The 13,738-nt window shown below is 41.4% G+C and overlaps 1 protein-coding gene across 3 annotated transcripts in view; it reads right to left on the bottom strand.

Moving 5' to 3' along the window:
• Positions 1–13,738, bottom strand: part of LOC125466203 (neurabin-2-like) — a 211,184-nt gene that overhangs the window by 11,406 nt on the left and 186,040 nt on the right. The window lies entirely within an intron of this gene.

Here is a 13,738-nt window from a genome sequence, read left to right as displayed (position 1 = left end):
CCTCCTTTGAATCAGATAATCGTTGGTGAAATAACTCCAAGGAGATAGGTATCCCATCACCAAGTCACTTTTTTATTGACACATGCACAGTGCAAGGACTGAGATCAATTAGCTCAGACACAATCTCTAGAATAAGGAGGCTCTCTATCTCCTGTTTATATCTGTCAGCCAGGGTGCCCTGATTTACCCAGGTTAGCATCCCCAATCAACAATCCCATAGTCAATGAGATCCACTGGAACCTCGCTCCAATCACTTGTTGGAATCAATCTTAATTACATTGACTCGTTTTGATTACAGGCCCCTTAAAACTATGACTGATTTTCAATATTCTTTGTGGGGGAAAAGAAAATCTCCTGATTTCATTCCTGAATAGTACGCTTTAAAAGTATGATTATACCCACTTGTTCTGGACTTCCTAACAAAGGATGTAGTTTCTCTCCACCCACTCTGAGATCCTTCAATCACTTTAAACACCTCAAACGGAAAAGCATTAAATTGTCCATGCCCATAGGAATAAAAGCCTCAGCAAGACAATTTTTTCTTGTAATTTTTATGCCTTTTAGCCCTGTTAACATTCTGAAGAAGTTGTTCTGCACCTCATCTATCCAAAACCAATGAGGTATGGTACTGACTCACTAGTCGGGGCTTTTTAGAAGCAGAGTTTTATACAACGCAGTATAAATTCCATCCACTAGAATTCCAGCTCTCTTAAGATTAAGGTTAACATTCCATTAACTTTCTTTTTACTGTTTTTTGCACCTGGATACAAAATCAAAAAGGAAATGATTTGGACTTTTCCCAGGATGAACAAAAAAAGAACGCTGTGGTAGTACTGTTACAAAAATTGCAATTACAATTGTAAAGTAATTTCTCTTTTCAATTAATTTGCAATAATGAAAGCTTTGCGCTTATGCATTGCATGGACTCACAATATCTTAAAGTATTTCATAGCCAATGAAGTCCTTTTCATGGATAGTCACTTGTCTACCATAAGAAATGTAACAATTGCTCCAATTTTACATTTTGCTTGATCAGATCACATGCAGGCCAATCCACCACCTTAATCAACTAATTTGTCACTGTTGCCGATTGTCATAGTTTAATTTGAATGCATTTCCCAGTAGATACTGGGCTAGTGATGAACAAGTTGTAGGCTGTGGTGGCATCCAGAGATGGTGAAAGCCATCTGATTCACTACCTGCCTCTTTCAAGGGGTCAAAACCTGTAAGGGCATAAATCTCTAAAGAAGTGTTTTTAAAATATACTTTCCTATTAGGGATGTTACATAAAAGGAAGAAAAAAAATTGGAAATTTCATTCACATGTCAAATTTTAACTTGGTTGAGTAGATTGCTTACCATTCAGACATACATTACAACTTGTAAAAGAGAATAACAAGGTGTAGAGCTGGATGAACACAGCAGACCAAGCAGCATCAGAGGAGCAGGAAAGCTTGACGTCTCGGGTCTGGGCCCTTCTTCTGTGTTCATCCTTCTGTGTTCATCCAGCTCTACACCTTGTTATCTCAGATTCTCCAGCATCGGCAGTTCCTACTATCTCCTTACAACTTGTAAAAGCTGTGTTTAAATGTTTTCGATTATGGAAGGATGAGTCTGAAAGATCATGTACTGACAGCAATGACATTACTTGGCCAACAAATCTAAGATCAACTCTGAAAAGTTAAATAGAAATCAAAAGACACTTCAAATTTAATTCCGTGTTTTTATTCCAAGTCTTATTAAGGCAGAAGCAATAATACAATATACATTAAGCTTGGCAATTCGAACTGACTTATATGCAAAAGGTATCAATGACTGTTTTATTAGTTGCCAATTCAGGAAAGCAGGGCACCAAAGGGAGAAGCCAGGTACGTAGGTGAGTAATGTTGTATAGAAAACATAGTAAGGTACCCAACAAGAACTAGGTGAGCGTGGAGGGAGGCCTTGGAAGGCAGTGGGTAGCGTAATTGCGTGGAAGCTCTAGGTTAAATTCCACTCTGGGACCTATTAGTCATGGAAGGAGTGACAATGACATAACCAAACAGCCTAGTTAACAACCTAGAAATCCTTGTAACATGTCTTTTCCTAGTAGAAAATGTTAGAGGCATTTTGCATTCAACAGTATTCATTTGTGATCATCTGCAATTCAAAAGTGATCTTTTAGTTAGCATATGACATAAAATATTAGTCAAGAGACATAACTGGTAATCAATTGCCATGAAACAAAATCATACAAAGGTTAAACAAAATTATTTGCAAATACTGAGCTTAAATTTGTCCAGAAGGTATTCATTTGACAACGGAAGCAATAAAGAAGTTTGTTCATGAGGAAAATCTTTTAAGTTACAGCAGTCAGAGCTAAAATTGAATAAAAACCAAAAGAACTGTGGATGCTGTGAATCAGGAACAAAAATAAAGTTACTGGAAAAGCTCAGCAGGTCTGGCAGCATCTGTGAAGGATAAAACAGAGCTAACGTTTCGGGTCCAGTGGCCCCTCCTGAGAACTGGGGAAGGGTTTTCTGAGGAAGGGTCACTGGGCCCGAAACGTTAACTCTGTTTTCTCCTCCACAGTTGCTGCCAGACCTGCTGAGCTTTTCCAGTAACTCTTTTTTTGTTCCAAAATTGAGTAAGGCAGTCACCAGAAGTTCAGCTAATCACAGACTAGCAATCTCGGGACTAGAAAGACGTTTCTATCCAACTCCAACCTGCACTTATCAGTGGATCCTGGGGCAGTAAAGTTTTTTTTAAATTTCTCAGCAAGGGGATGGGAATTGCAGGAAGATGGCATCTGAGAGGATAGGTTGCGAGGGTGGGTGTTGGCTTTGAGATGCCACCCCCTGAACATCCCATTCATATCTGTGCCTCTAAATTGGGGCAGATGGCGCTTGACACATCCAAATTGTCGGACAAATCACCTTAGCTTCCCATTTGGGAAACGAGACACATTCCTCACCCTCTGGAAATATTGACCACAGTGTGGGGGTGGGGTGTGGTGAGAAGGGCATCAGTTGAGGCCCTTAACTGATCATAATGCTTCCATTAAGGTTCCTGTTTGTGGCAATTTTAGAAAGTACTCAGTGGACCTTCACTGTCATAAATAATTTAATTGGTCATCTGGTGAGCATGGGACAGGTATCTATCTAGGGCCAAACCACCCAATTCTTTTCCCCTTTTCCTCCAACTGTTTTGCCACCTCCAGGAAGAGGAAATGTCCATGCATAAGCTTCAACTATCAGACTTTCTAAGTCCAAGCTGATGCAGTATTTGTATGAAGTGAGTATAATTGCTTAACATAGGTCAATGCTATTCTCCCATAACTTGATGTCATCAGTAACTAAAAGCTATCAGTGCTTATTCTGAACTTAGTTAAAGCTTCTATATCCTGATGGGGGCAGAGAATTTCAAAGCCTCACTATTTTCTGTGGAGCAATTCCATCTCAACTTATTTCTAAATGTCTTCCTTTTACACTGACACCAGCTCCTGTTCGATGTTGAGAGCTGATTCGCACTATTTGTGCCATTCAGAAATAATGTGTATTCAACAGATCATCCTTTCAAAAGGAAGGCAACACATACTGTTGTCAAAATGTAGTAAAGCTTATCTAGATGCATATGCTTGGGTATCGAGCACATTTTGGTCAGCTTGAATGTTTAAAGTTGATAACTCCTCAGAGATTCACAGCCAAGAGAACAGGTTATATTTGAGCTGTGTTTCTTCGAGAGGAGAGACAAGATGTTCATCTATCGATAGTTAACTACCTTAAGAATTGAGCTGTTACAGGTTGCAAGCTCTGGGGTCTCTGATGGATGTTGGCGCTGGTACAGGTGCACAGAAGATGGTTTAGTATTTGGTATTATTGGCGGATCACCCTCCACAGAATATCTTGCATGGTACAATCTGGTCTCAGTCCATCAGCAGAGTAGCAAACTGCCCTCATGGACAGAGAACTCAGTCATGGTAATGGAACTGGTGGCGAGTGAGCCCAGTGTGGACCCAAGTGGGCCTTGTGGAGATTCATAGTAGCAGCGATGAGCCTGGGTTCCCAGCAGCTTCTGCATTGACGAGGCTGTCCTAGTGCCAGTGCGGGGTTGCTGCGGCGCAGGTGAGTTTGGGCTCCTGCGAGAGTCAACATCCAGCGTAGATTCATGGAGGTGAGTTTGGCCTCAGTACAAAACCCAGTGGCAGCAGCTGAATTGATGGGGTGGACCTGAAGTGGACACATGGTGGCAGTGGAGTCAAGTTTGGGCTGGTGTAGTACCCTGCAGCATCAGTGGTGGCTGCATCAGCGAGGTCCAGTGAGGAATCACAGTGGTGAGGGCTTCAGGGCACCAAAGAATGGCAACTCATACCAGCAGTGCCAGCACAGCAAAGAGGACCCAAGTGACCATAAACAAATAAATATCCTTGTAGGGAGATTTGCTCGTGCTACTCAGCAGGCTTTAAACTAGTAAGGGGTGGTGTGGGAATCAAAATGATAGTGAGAAAAGACTGAGGCTGTGCAGTAGATAAGGGAATCAAGTCAAACAGTCAAGACAGACAAGAGCTTTCTGAGAATGAGGTAGGAATGATGAACTGCACGGTCTTTAATGTAAGAGGCCTAACAGTAAGGCAGATGAACTTAGAGCATGGTTGGTAATATGGGACTGAGATATCAAAGCTTTTACAAAAACGCGGTATGGGGACGGACAGGACTGGCAGCTTAATGGTCCAGGGTATAGATGCTACAAGAAGGACAGAAGGGGAGGCAAGAGAAGAGGGGGAGTGGCACTTTCGATCAAGGATAACATTACAGCTGTACTTAGGGATGATATTTTTGGGAGATCATCCGGTGAAGATATGTTGTTGGAACTTAGAAATAAGAAAGGAAAATCACCTTATTGGGATTGTACTACAGTCAGCAGGAAATTGAGAAGTATATAAGAAGATCGCAGATATCCAGAAGAAAAAAAAAGGGTTTTAATTTCCAAACATGGACTGGGACTGACACAATGTTAAGGGCTCGGATGGAGAGGAATTTGTTAAGTGTGTAAAAGAAAACTTTCTTTCCAATATGTGGGTGTACTGACTGGAGAAGGAGCAATAATTGACCTTCTGTTGGGAAATATGGCAGGGTGAGTGAGTGAGGTGTCAACGGGGGAGCACTTTGGGGCAAGTGGTCATAATTCTAACTCAGATTTCTGAAGATGGGTCCAGCCCCGAAACGTCAGCTTTCCTGCTCCTCTGATGCTGCCTGGCTTGTGTTCATCCAGCCCCACACCTTGTTATCTTGATCATAATTCTATTTGTTTTAAAGTAGTTACAGAAAAGGATAGAAGAAATCAAAAAAGTTAAAGTTCCAAATTGGAGTCAGGCCAATTTTGATGGTATTAGACAGACAGAAACTTACAAAAGTTGTTTGGGGGGAGGCTATTCGCAGGTAAGGAGATGGATGGGGAATGGGAATGAGATAACAAGAGTTCAGAGACAGTATGTTCCTGTTGAGTTTGAAGGGCAAGGCTGGCAGGTGTAGGGAATTCTGGATGATTGGAGAAATTGAGGCTCTGGTCAAGAAAAAGGAGGCATATATCGGATATTGACAGCTGGGACCAGGTGAAGCCCTAGAAAGGTATAAGAGCAGCAGGAGTATACCTAAGAGGTAAATCAAGGGGGCAAAAAAGGGGACGTGAGATAGGTTTGGCAAACAGAGTTAAGGAGAATCCAACGAGATTCAATAAGTACACCGAGGGCAAAAACAGTAACTTGAGAAAGAACAGGAACCCTTAGAGATCATTTCAGCCAGCTATGCATGGAACTACAGGAGATGGGTGAGATACTAAACAAATATTTTGTGTCAGTACTTGTATGGAGAAGGACGTGGAAGCTAGGGAACTTGGGCAAGTAAACAATGCTGGCTTGAAAAGAGTTCATATTACAGAGCAGGAGGTGCTGGAGGTCTTAAAGCACATAAAGATAGATAAATCACTAGGATGTGGTCAGGTGTTTCCTAGAACTTTGTGTGAAGCTACGGAGGAGATTGCTGGGCCCTTGCTGAGATATTTGTATCATCAACAGCCACAGGAGAGGTGCCGGAAGACTTGAGGTCGGCTAATGTGGTTCCATTATTTAAGAAAGGCTGTAAGGAAAAACCAGGGAACCACAGACTGGTGATGGTTAAGTTGTTGGAAGGGTTTCTGAGGGACAGCATTTATACACATTTAGAAAACAAGGACTGATCAGGGATAGGTAACGTGGCTTTTTGTGTGGGAAATTGTGTCTTACTAACTTGAGTGAGTTTTTTGATGAAGTGAAGAAGAAAATTGCTGAAGGCAGAGCAGTAGGCGTTGTATATGTGGTCTTCAGCAAAGAGTTCAACAAGATTCCGCATGGCAGACTGGTCAGTAAGATTAGATCAAACGGGATCCAGGATGAGCTAGCCAACTGGATACAAAATTGGCTTGAAGATAGCTAACAGAGAGTGGTGGCAGTGAATTGCTTTTCGGACTGGAAGTCTGTAACCAGCAGTGTGCTGCAAGGATCAGTGTTGGGTCCACTGCTTTTCATCATTCATATAAATGATGTGGATATGAATATAGTAAATTCGCAGATGACACCAAAATTAGTGATGTGGTGGTTAGCAAATAAAGTTATCTTGGAGTACAACGAGACCTTGATATGATGGGCTAATGGTACAGGGAGTGGTAGATGGAGTTTAATTTAGATAAATGTGAGGTGGTGCATTTTGGGATTTTGTACACTTAATAGTAGGGTCCTGGGCAGTGTTACCAAACAAAGAGATCTTGGGGTGTAGGCGCATAGTTCCTGGAAAGTGCAGTCACAGATAGACAGCATTGGCACGCTAACCTTTGTTGGTCAGAGCACTGAGTAAAGGAGTTGGAATGTTATGTTGCAACTATAGAGGGCATTGATGAGGCCACTGTTAGAATATTGCATATAATTTTGGTCGCCCTCGTATTGTAAAGATGCTGTTAAACTTGACAGGGTGCAGAAAAGATTTGCAAGGATGCTACCAGGACTCCCTCCTCCCCATCACAGGCCCCAGATACACCTTCGAGGTGAAGCAGCTATTTACTTGGATTTCATTCAATCTTGTCTTCTGTATTCACTGCTCACAATGTGGTCTCCTCTACATTGGGGAAACAAAGCTGCAGTGTTCCAGTGAGCCTCAGTGCAAGTTAGAACAACATGTCATTTTCTGCTTGGAGGCCCGGCAGCCTCTGGGACTCAACATTGAGTTCAATACCTTTACAGCCTAATTCCATCCTTCCATGTTTTTTGTTTAACCTAGACTACACTCAGTCCTGTTATGACATGGGCTGTTTTTAGCACAGTCACCAATTCTCACTTACTCCGAGACACATTATCACACCATATGGGTCGCATTCAGCACAGCTAGCTCATTTTTTTCCACTCTTAGCTCTTTGCTATCACTCATTCAGCTCTTCTTCTGACCTGGCCTGTTATCTGTAACCTCCTTATTCATCTACACCTTTTATCTCTCTCTCTCTCTCTCTCTCTCTCTCTGTCTCTCTGTATGTGTCTCCACCTATTGGCTCAACACTCCCTCTCCATCTAAAAAATCTGCTTCAGTATTAATACCACATTTTCTAGCTGCTAATAGTTCTGGACTAGAAATGCTAACTCTGCCTTGCCTTCCAAAGATGCCTCCAGACCTGCTGAGTTTCTCCAGCAATTTCGGTTTTTGTTTCTAATTTATTACAGCTCTGCACTCTGACTGGCCACTGGGATATTAACTATTTCAAGGAGATTTCTTAGGTCTTTCTCTGCAGAAACAAGTGTAATTTTTTGTTTAGTTTCTCTGCTAATTTTCTCTTTCCTATTCCAAATTCTTCACTGTCTACCTGCAATGGACCAGTACTTGTTTAGAAAAGCCTTTATAATCTGTTTTTTTTTAATATTACTTGCTATTTTACGCTCTTATTCTAAACTCTCCTTCTTTATCAATTCATTGGTCCTCTTGCTGAATTCTAAAATTCTCTCAGTTCTCAGTCTTACAACTGTTTTTGGGCAACTTTATATGCTTCCTGAGATAACAAGGTGTATAGCTAGATGAACACAGCAGGCCAAGCAGCATCAGAGGAGCAGGAAAGCTGAGCAGGAAAGTTTCGGGTCTGGACCCTTCTTCAGAAATCTGCTTCCTGCTTTGATCAACTATCATTAACTTCCCTAGTTAGTCAGAGCTCTCTCATTTTTGCTCGTGCATTTTTACCTTCAAAGGAATTTTTTTTGAAAACCAAGAGTACCCTCTTGAAATACCAGCCACTACTTCTCAGTCATCAAACCTTTTAGTGTATTTTTCCACCACAGTCATTTTTCTCCTCACTCACACCTTCATAGTTGCCCTCGTTTAGATTTAAACCTTTAGTTTCAGAACTGGATCTTTTCCTGATTGATTGGAAAATTCTATTACCATGTTCATTATTCTCTGAAGGTTCTTTCACAACAAGATTATGATTTAGCCGTTTCTCAATGCACATTCTTCACCATATTGCTTCAGAAAACTACTTAACACCAACCTCAGAAATTCTTCCTCCTCAGCACTGGAGTCCATTAGATATTGACCTAGTGGTAAGCAGATGACCCATGATCACTGCACTCACCTTGCTACTTACATCTCTAATTTCCTTACTTATACCATGGTCTATATTATCACTTGTGTTTGTCGGTTTACAAACCATTACTGCTGATGTTTGCTGCCCCTACTGCTTCTTAGCTCCATCTAAACAAGGTGGAATGGTGGTTCAGTGGTTAGTTCTGCTGCCTCAGAGTGCTAAAGCCTGGGTTCGATTCTACCCTTGGTCAACTCGTCTGTTTCGAGTTTGGTCTCCCTGTGTCTGTGTGGGTTTCCTCTGGGTACTCCGGTTGCCTCCCACTATCCAAAGATGTGCCGTTTAGGTGAATTGGCCATGGTAAATTGCCCGTAGTGTGCAGGGATGTGTAGATTAGTTGGATTAGCCATGGGAAATGTAGGGTTACAGGGAGAGGATCTGGGTGGGATGCCTTTAGGTGGATCAATTGGACGAATGCCCTTCTCCTACACTTTACGGATTCTATGATTCTGATGCGAAACAGGTTTCACATCCAATTGGAGATCGCCTCTCACTAATACATTGACCCTGACCATTATTATCAGCACCACTCCAAGTTTTCGCCCATCCTTCTTGAATATCAAATATCCTTTAACATTCAGTTCCTATCCTTGGTCGCCCTTGAGCCATATCTTCATAAAGGCAATTGAATCATAACTTTTTACTATTGATAGCATCATAAATTCAATTATTTTGTTCTAAATGATTGGTAATTTCATCTGGATCCTTAGTGCATGCACAGGGACACAGATGGAATGATCCAGGCTACACTCACGAATGATTCGGGATCCATTATACAGCTTGCAAACTGCATCCTGCACTCCTCACACCCGAACATTATTATCTCCAGTCTCTCATGATTGAACGTGCTGTTTTATCAGAAATTCACATGAACATGAAGCATGTTCATGGTCTCATTTTTTTGTGTGGCAAGTTGCAAGAATTATGAAACGACAATGTCAACTGAGATTCACCCATGTTGAAATGTGTATCTGGTCTTAATTGGCTTTGAGAATAAGATTGGTATTTATGTGAAATAGTACAATTACAATATTTCATATCATTAAAATAATAAAAATATTATTTCATGATCTCAGTCACAGCCTTAGGTTTTAAAAATCCATTATTATCCATTAGGATTCGATTTACCCTTTAGTCATCAGATGTTCTGCAAATTTCTCGGGGCTTGACACCACTGTCAAGATGAACCAAACCCTCCCCCCACCCCCACCACCGTTATCTCAAGCTGCAGCAGTTGCATATTCCACTTCCCACCTCCCCAACAACTCACCCCTGGGAAGCAGCAACACCTACCCCTATCCTTGCACCTGGGCTGCAAGAGTTTCAGCCCCTCTCCCTACCGAATGATATCGTTAATCATAAAAATATACACTTACAAATAGAAAACAAAATTAAAACAAAAACAGGAATTACTGGAGAAATTCAAGAAGTCTGGCAGCATCCATGGCGAGAAAGCAGAGTTTTTAAGCAATTTGTGTTTTTGTTTCAGGTTTCCTGCACCCACAGTTCTTTACGTGTCTTTTAGCACAATTGATCCTGAGGCAGACAGGTTCGAGGAGCTATTTTATGAGATCCAATGACTGGATTCATGCTCCTGAAATGGTATCTAAATATGCAACATACAGCATGTATTGAGGCTTACTGACAGTGGATGTGGGTTGGAGAATTGGAACTGAAATGTTATATTGTTATCATATAATACAACTTACAATAGTGGAACCTGAGAAATGACTTCAGTTGCACAATATGAAATAGGGTTGACTTTGTTTCTTTGTCACTTGAGGGCACAGACAGAGATAACTTTGGTAAAGTATCCAGTTTGTTCCCTAGAATGGGCAACTTACTTCCCTGTTTATTTAACACAATTAACAGAGTAATGTTACATTGGCATTTTCATGATAAAGGCACAGCATAGTTTTCCAGATTCTATACTACTTAGTTACCGCTTTGTTAGCAAGTGAAACCAATTTTTTAAAATTAATTCACACACAGCATTTGGGTGTTAGCGACAGGCCTGCAATTATTGCCCATCCCTAACTGCCCAGAGGCCTGTTAAGTGTTAACCACCGGTCTCCCAGTTTTACGAAAGGTGTTAAACTTGAAAGGGTGCAGACAAGACTTACAAGGATGTTGCAGTGTTGGAGAGTTGGAACTATAGGGAGAGGCTGAATAGGCTGGGCCTGTTTTCACTGGAGCATCAGAGGCTGAGGGGCATGGATAGGACAAATAGCCAAGATCTTTTTCCCAGGGTACAGTAGTCCAAAACTAGAGGGCATTGGTTTAAGGTGAGAGGGTCAAGATTTAAAAGGGGCCTGAGGGGCAACTTTTTCACATAGAGGGTGGCGTGCAAATGGAATGAGCTGCCAGAGGAAGTAGTGGAGGCTGGTACAATTACAACATTTAAAAGGCATTTGGATGGGTATACGAATAGGACGGGTTTAGTGGGATATGGGCCAAGTGCTGGCAAATGGGATTAAGATTAATTTAGGATATCTGGTTGGCATGGACAAGTTGGACCACAAGGTCTGTTTCCATGCTGTGGAACCCTATGACATTGCTATGTGTCTCGAGTCACGCGTAGGCCAGACCAGGTAAAGATTGCAGATTTCCTTCCTTCAAAGAAATTAGTGAAGCAGATGGGTTAGTACGACATTCAACAGTGTTAAATGGCCTCCACTGAGCTAGTTTTTGCTGAATTCAAATTTCACCCTACGTAGGAAATAACTATACCTCTGATCGGTAACCTGAGGTGCTAGCTCATTGGTCCAGTGACACCACCAGCACACCAATACTGCCCAACACTTCTGCAATTTTGAAATTTTCATTCACTTCAACTGAACCTTCTCTGTTCCAGCTTTTCTTCACAACAGGAAACTTTCACTCTGGGGCAGAATTCTTTTGGTTGGAGAGGTTTCTTGCACTGTTACCAAAAAAATCTATGGAGGAACACCATTCCATAAACCCCTAGCCCACACCCTAACCCTCCAGTAGCTACCCCACAGCCATTAAACATTCTGGGAAATGTTAGTTATCTGGGTGGGAGATCTTTTCCTCTTTTTGGAGGGGAATTCCTGGAGGCCAATCTCTCTGGCTGGGATAACACTGAGTCCAGCGGAAGTTGTAACCAGAGATCAGGATGTAGATGAATCTGGGAATTACATACTTTGACCAGAACAGGAAATCCCAGAGATAGAGTAGAGCAACAGGGATGAAGGGCTGGATCATTGGGTGACAAAATGCCCAGGGCTGCTCTGACCTGAAGAAGCCCCTGAGCAGGAAAACAGGCCCATGAATGAGGCTCCCCTCCTGCTCAAAGATGAGCAAGTCACTCTGTTGGGTATGTCCTGGACTATACCCACTGGCACCCTGTACGCACCCTCTGACTGGACAAAATCAAACAGTCACCTAGGGGGATAGCAGGTGCCACATATTATGCCTCACTAGCCCCCTGTAAAATTCAGGCCAGGTTGGAGGCAAATATGGATGTCAGAACAAAACCTACACTCTTTTACAGGGATCTCATACTCAGTAGAAACCAGGTGGGAGATTCTGACCCTAACATTACTCCAGTAAATCTTAAATTTACTCCTCTATTTATTTGCAATGGAATAAAAAGGTGTACATTGAGCAACCTGTGACATAGATGTAATGTTTAGAGCTGCAAGGCAGAGGTAAAGTCTCACCCTTGAACTTGTATCTGTATCAATATTTATAGACGTCAACTTTATGACAAAGTGAGAGAATAGGAATAAAACTGACCCTTGGGGTTGGCTCAGTCTTTTCCACAAGATTCTCGCTTAGAATTTGCTGTTGCCAACATCAGCTGCTCAACACATAACTCTCCTATTCATACAGCATTCCACCATCAGTTTAACCAACTATTAAACTACTTATTTTAAATGCTTTGATCTTTCTGCAGAAATTCAATGTCATGCAGCTGCATTATGTACCTGCCTTCAAAGGTTACTAGCAGTAGGTTCAAGATGTATAATCATTGGAGCACACTGCCTTACTCTTTCTGAATTGGGCAAGGTTCTATTTGCATGTTCGTATAAAATGGTTACCCAATGTCACCCCAAACACTATATCATCGGGTGAGGTCTCAGTACTGTTTGAACAAAATCTGCACAGGCATTCCATTATTAAACTTTTAAAATACATGGTTTTTGAAAATAATTAAAATAGCAAGCATAATGGAAACTGAGTTAAAGAATTGGCCAAATTCTTGATCATGACAAAACCATATGATTCCTGATATACTTCCAGCTTTGTTTTATAAAGTAGAAAATATTCTGCTTCAGCAAGTGAGGAGCTTCCCATCAATTTAGAGTGGTAAAAGATTGAATTCTCCCAGGTTGCTCCCACAATATTGCATTAAATGTTTACGTTCCTGCATACCGCCCTAGCCAAGGTATTTAGTGTGTTTGGAGGTGAAAGTGTAGCGCATATTCAAAACTATGTTATTCCAGTTCTGAAAGGGATAATTATCAGAAGTGAACCAAACGCAGAAGTATTATTTAGTGAAGGCAGCATTACACCAGCAAACACTTTCCACATTATCAGACAAATTATTTTCTGTATTTGCATTGTCCGCTAATAATGTGGTCTGTGTTTCCAACTGTATCTTAAAATTTCAATCAAAAGTTTCTCCTGTTATAAATCAGACGTGAACGGACTATGTATGATCCAAAACAGAAACATATAGTTGAAGAAGCAATAATTTGCATCCCAGAGTTAAGTGTGCCCTCTAGTGGACATCCTATCCCAAATTTATTTCACTGCCAGCATCTTATGTTTAAATGAGTTTCAAAATAGGCATAATGGACTGTCTATGTTAGAGCCTTGACGAGTGAATATTAATAGTGGCTTATACCAGGTGGTCACTTCTGTTGTACCTGTTATTCAATGCTACCCAAAACAAATTCCTGGATAAGAAAGTTGCTGCACGGAGAGAGAATGGGTCTATGTTGTCTGAGGTTTAGAAGAATGAGAGATGATCTCTGTAAAACTCAATGAACAAATGAAAATGCGTTGAGGGTTGATGCATTTAGAATAGAGGCTGTTTCTACTGGGAGTCTAGAATTTAAGAACGATGGTCTTTGGATGAGGAG

Source organism: Stegostoma tigrinum, chromosome 31 (genome assembly GCF_030684315.1).
Source record: "Stegostoma tigrinum isolate sSteTig4 chromosome 31, sSteTig4.hap1, whole genome shotgun sequence".
Taxonomy (NCBI): domain Eukaryota; kingdom Metazoa; phylum Chordata; class Chondrichthyes; order Orectolobiformes; family Stegostomatidae; genus Stegostoma; species Stegostoma tigrinum.
Note: the sequence above shows the minus strand (reverse complement) of the source record. Positions and strands in the feature narration are given on the sequence as shown.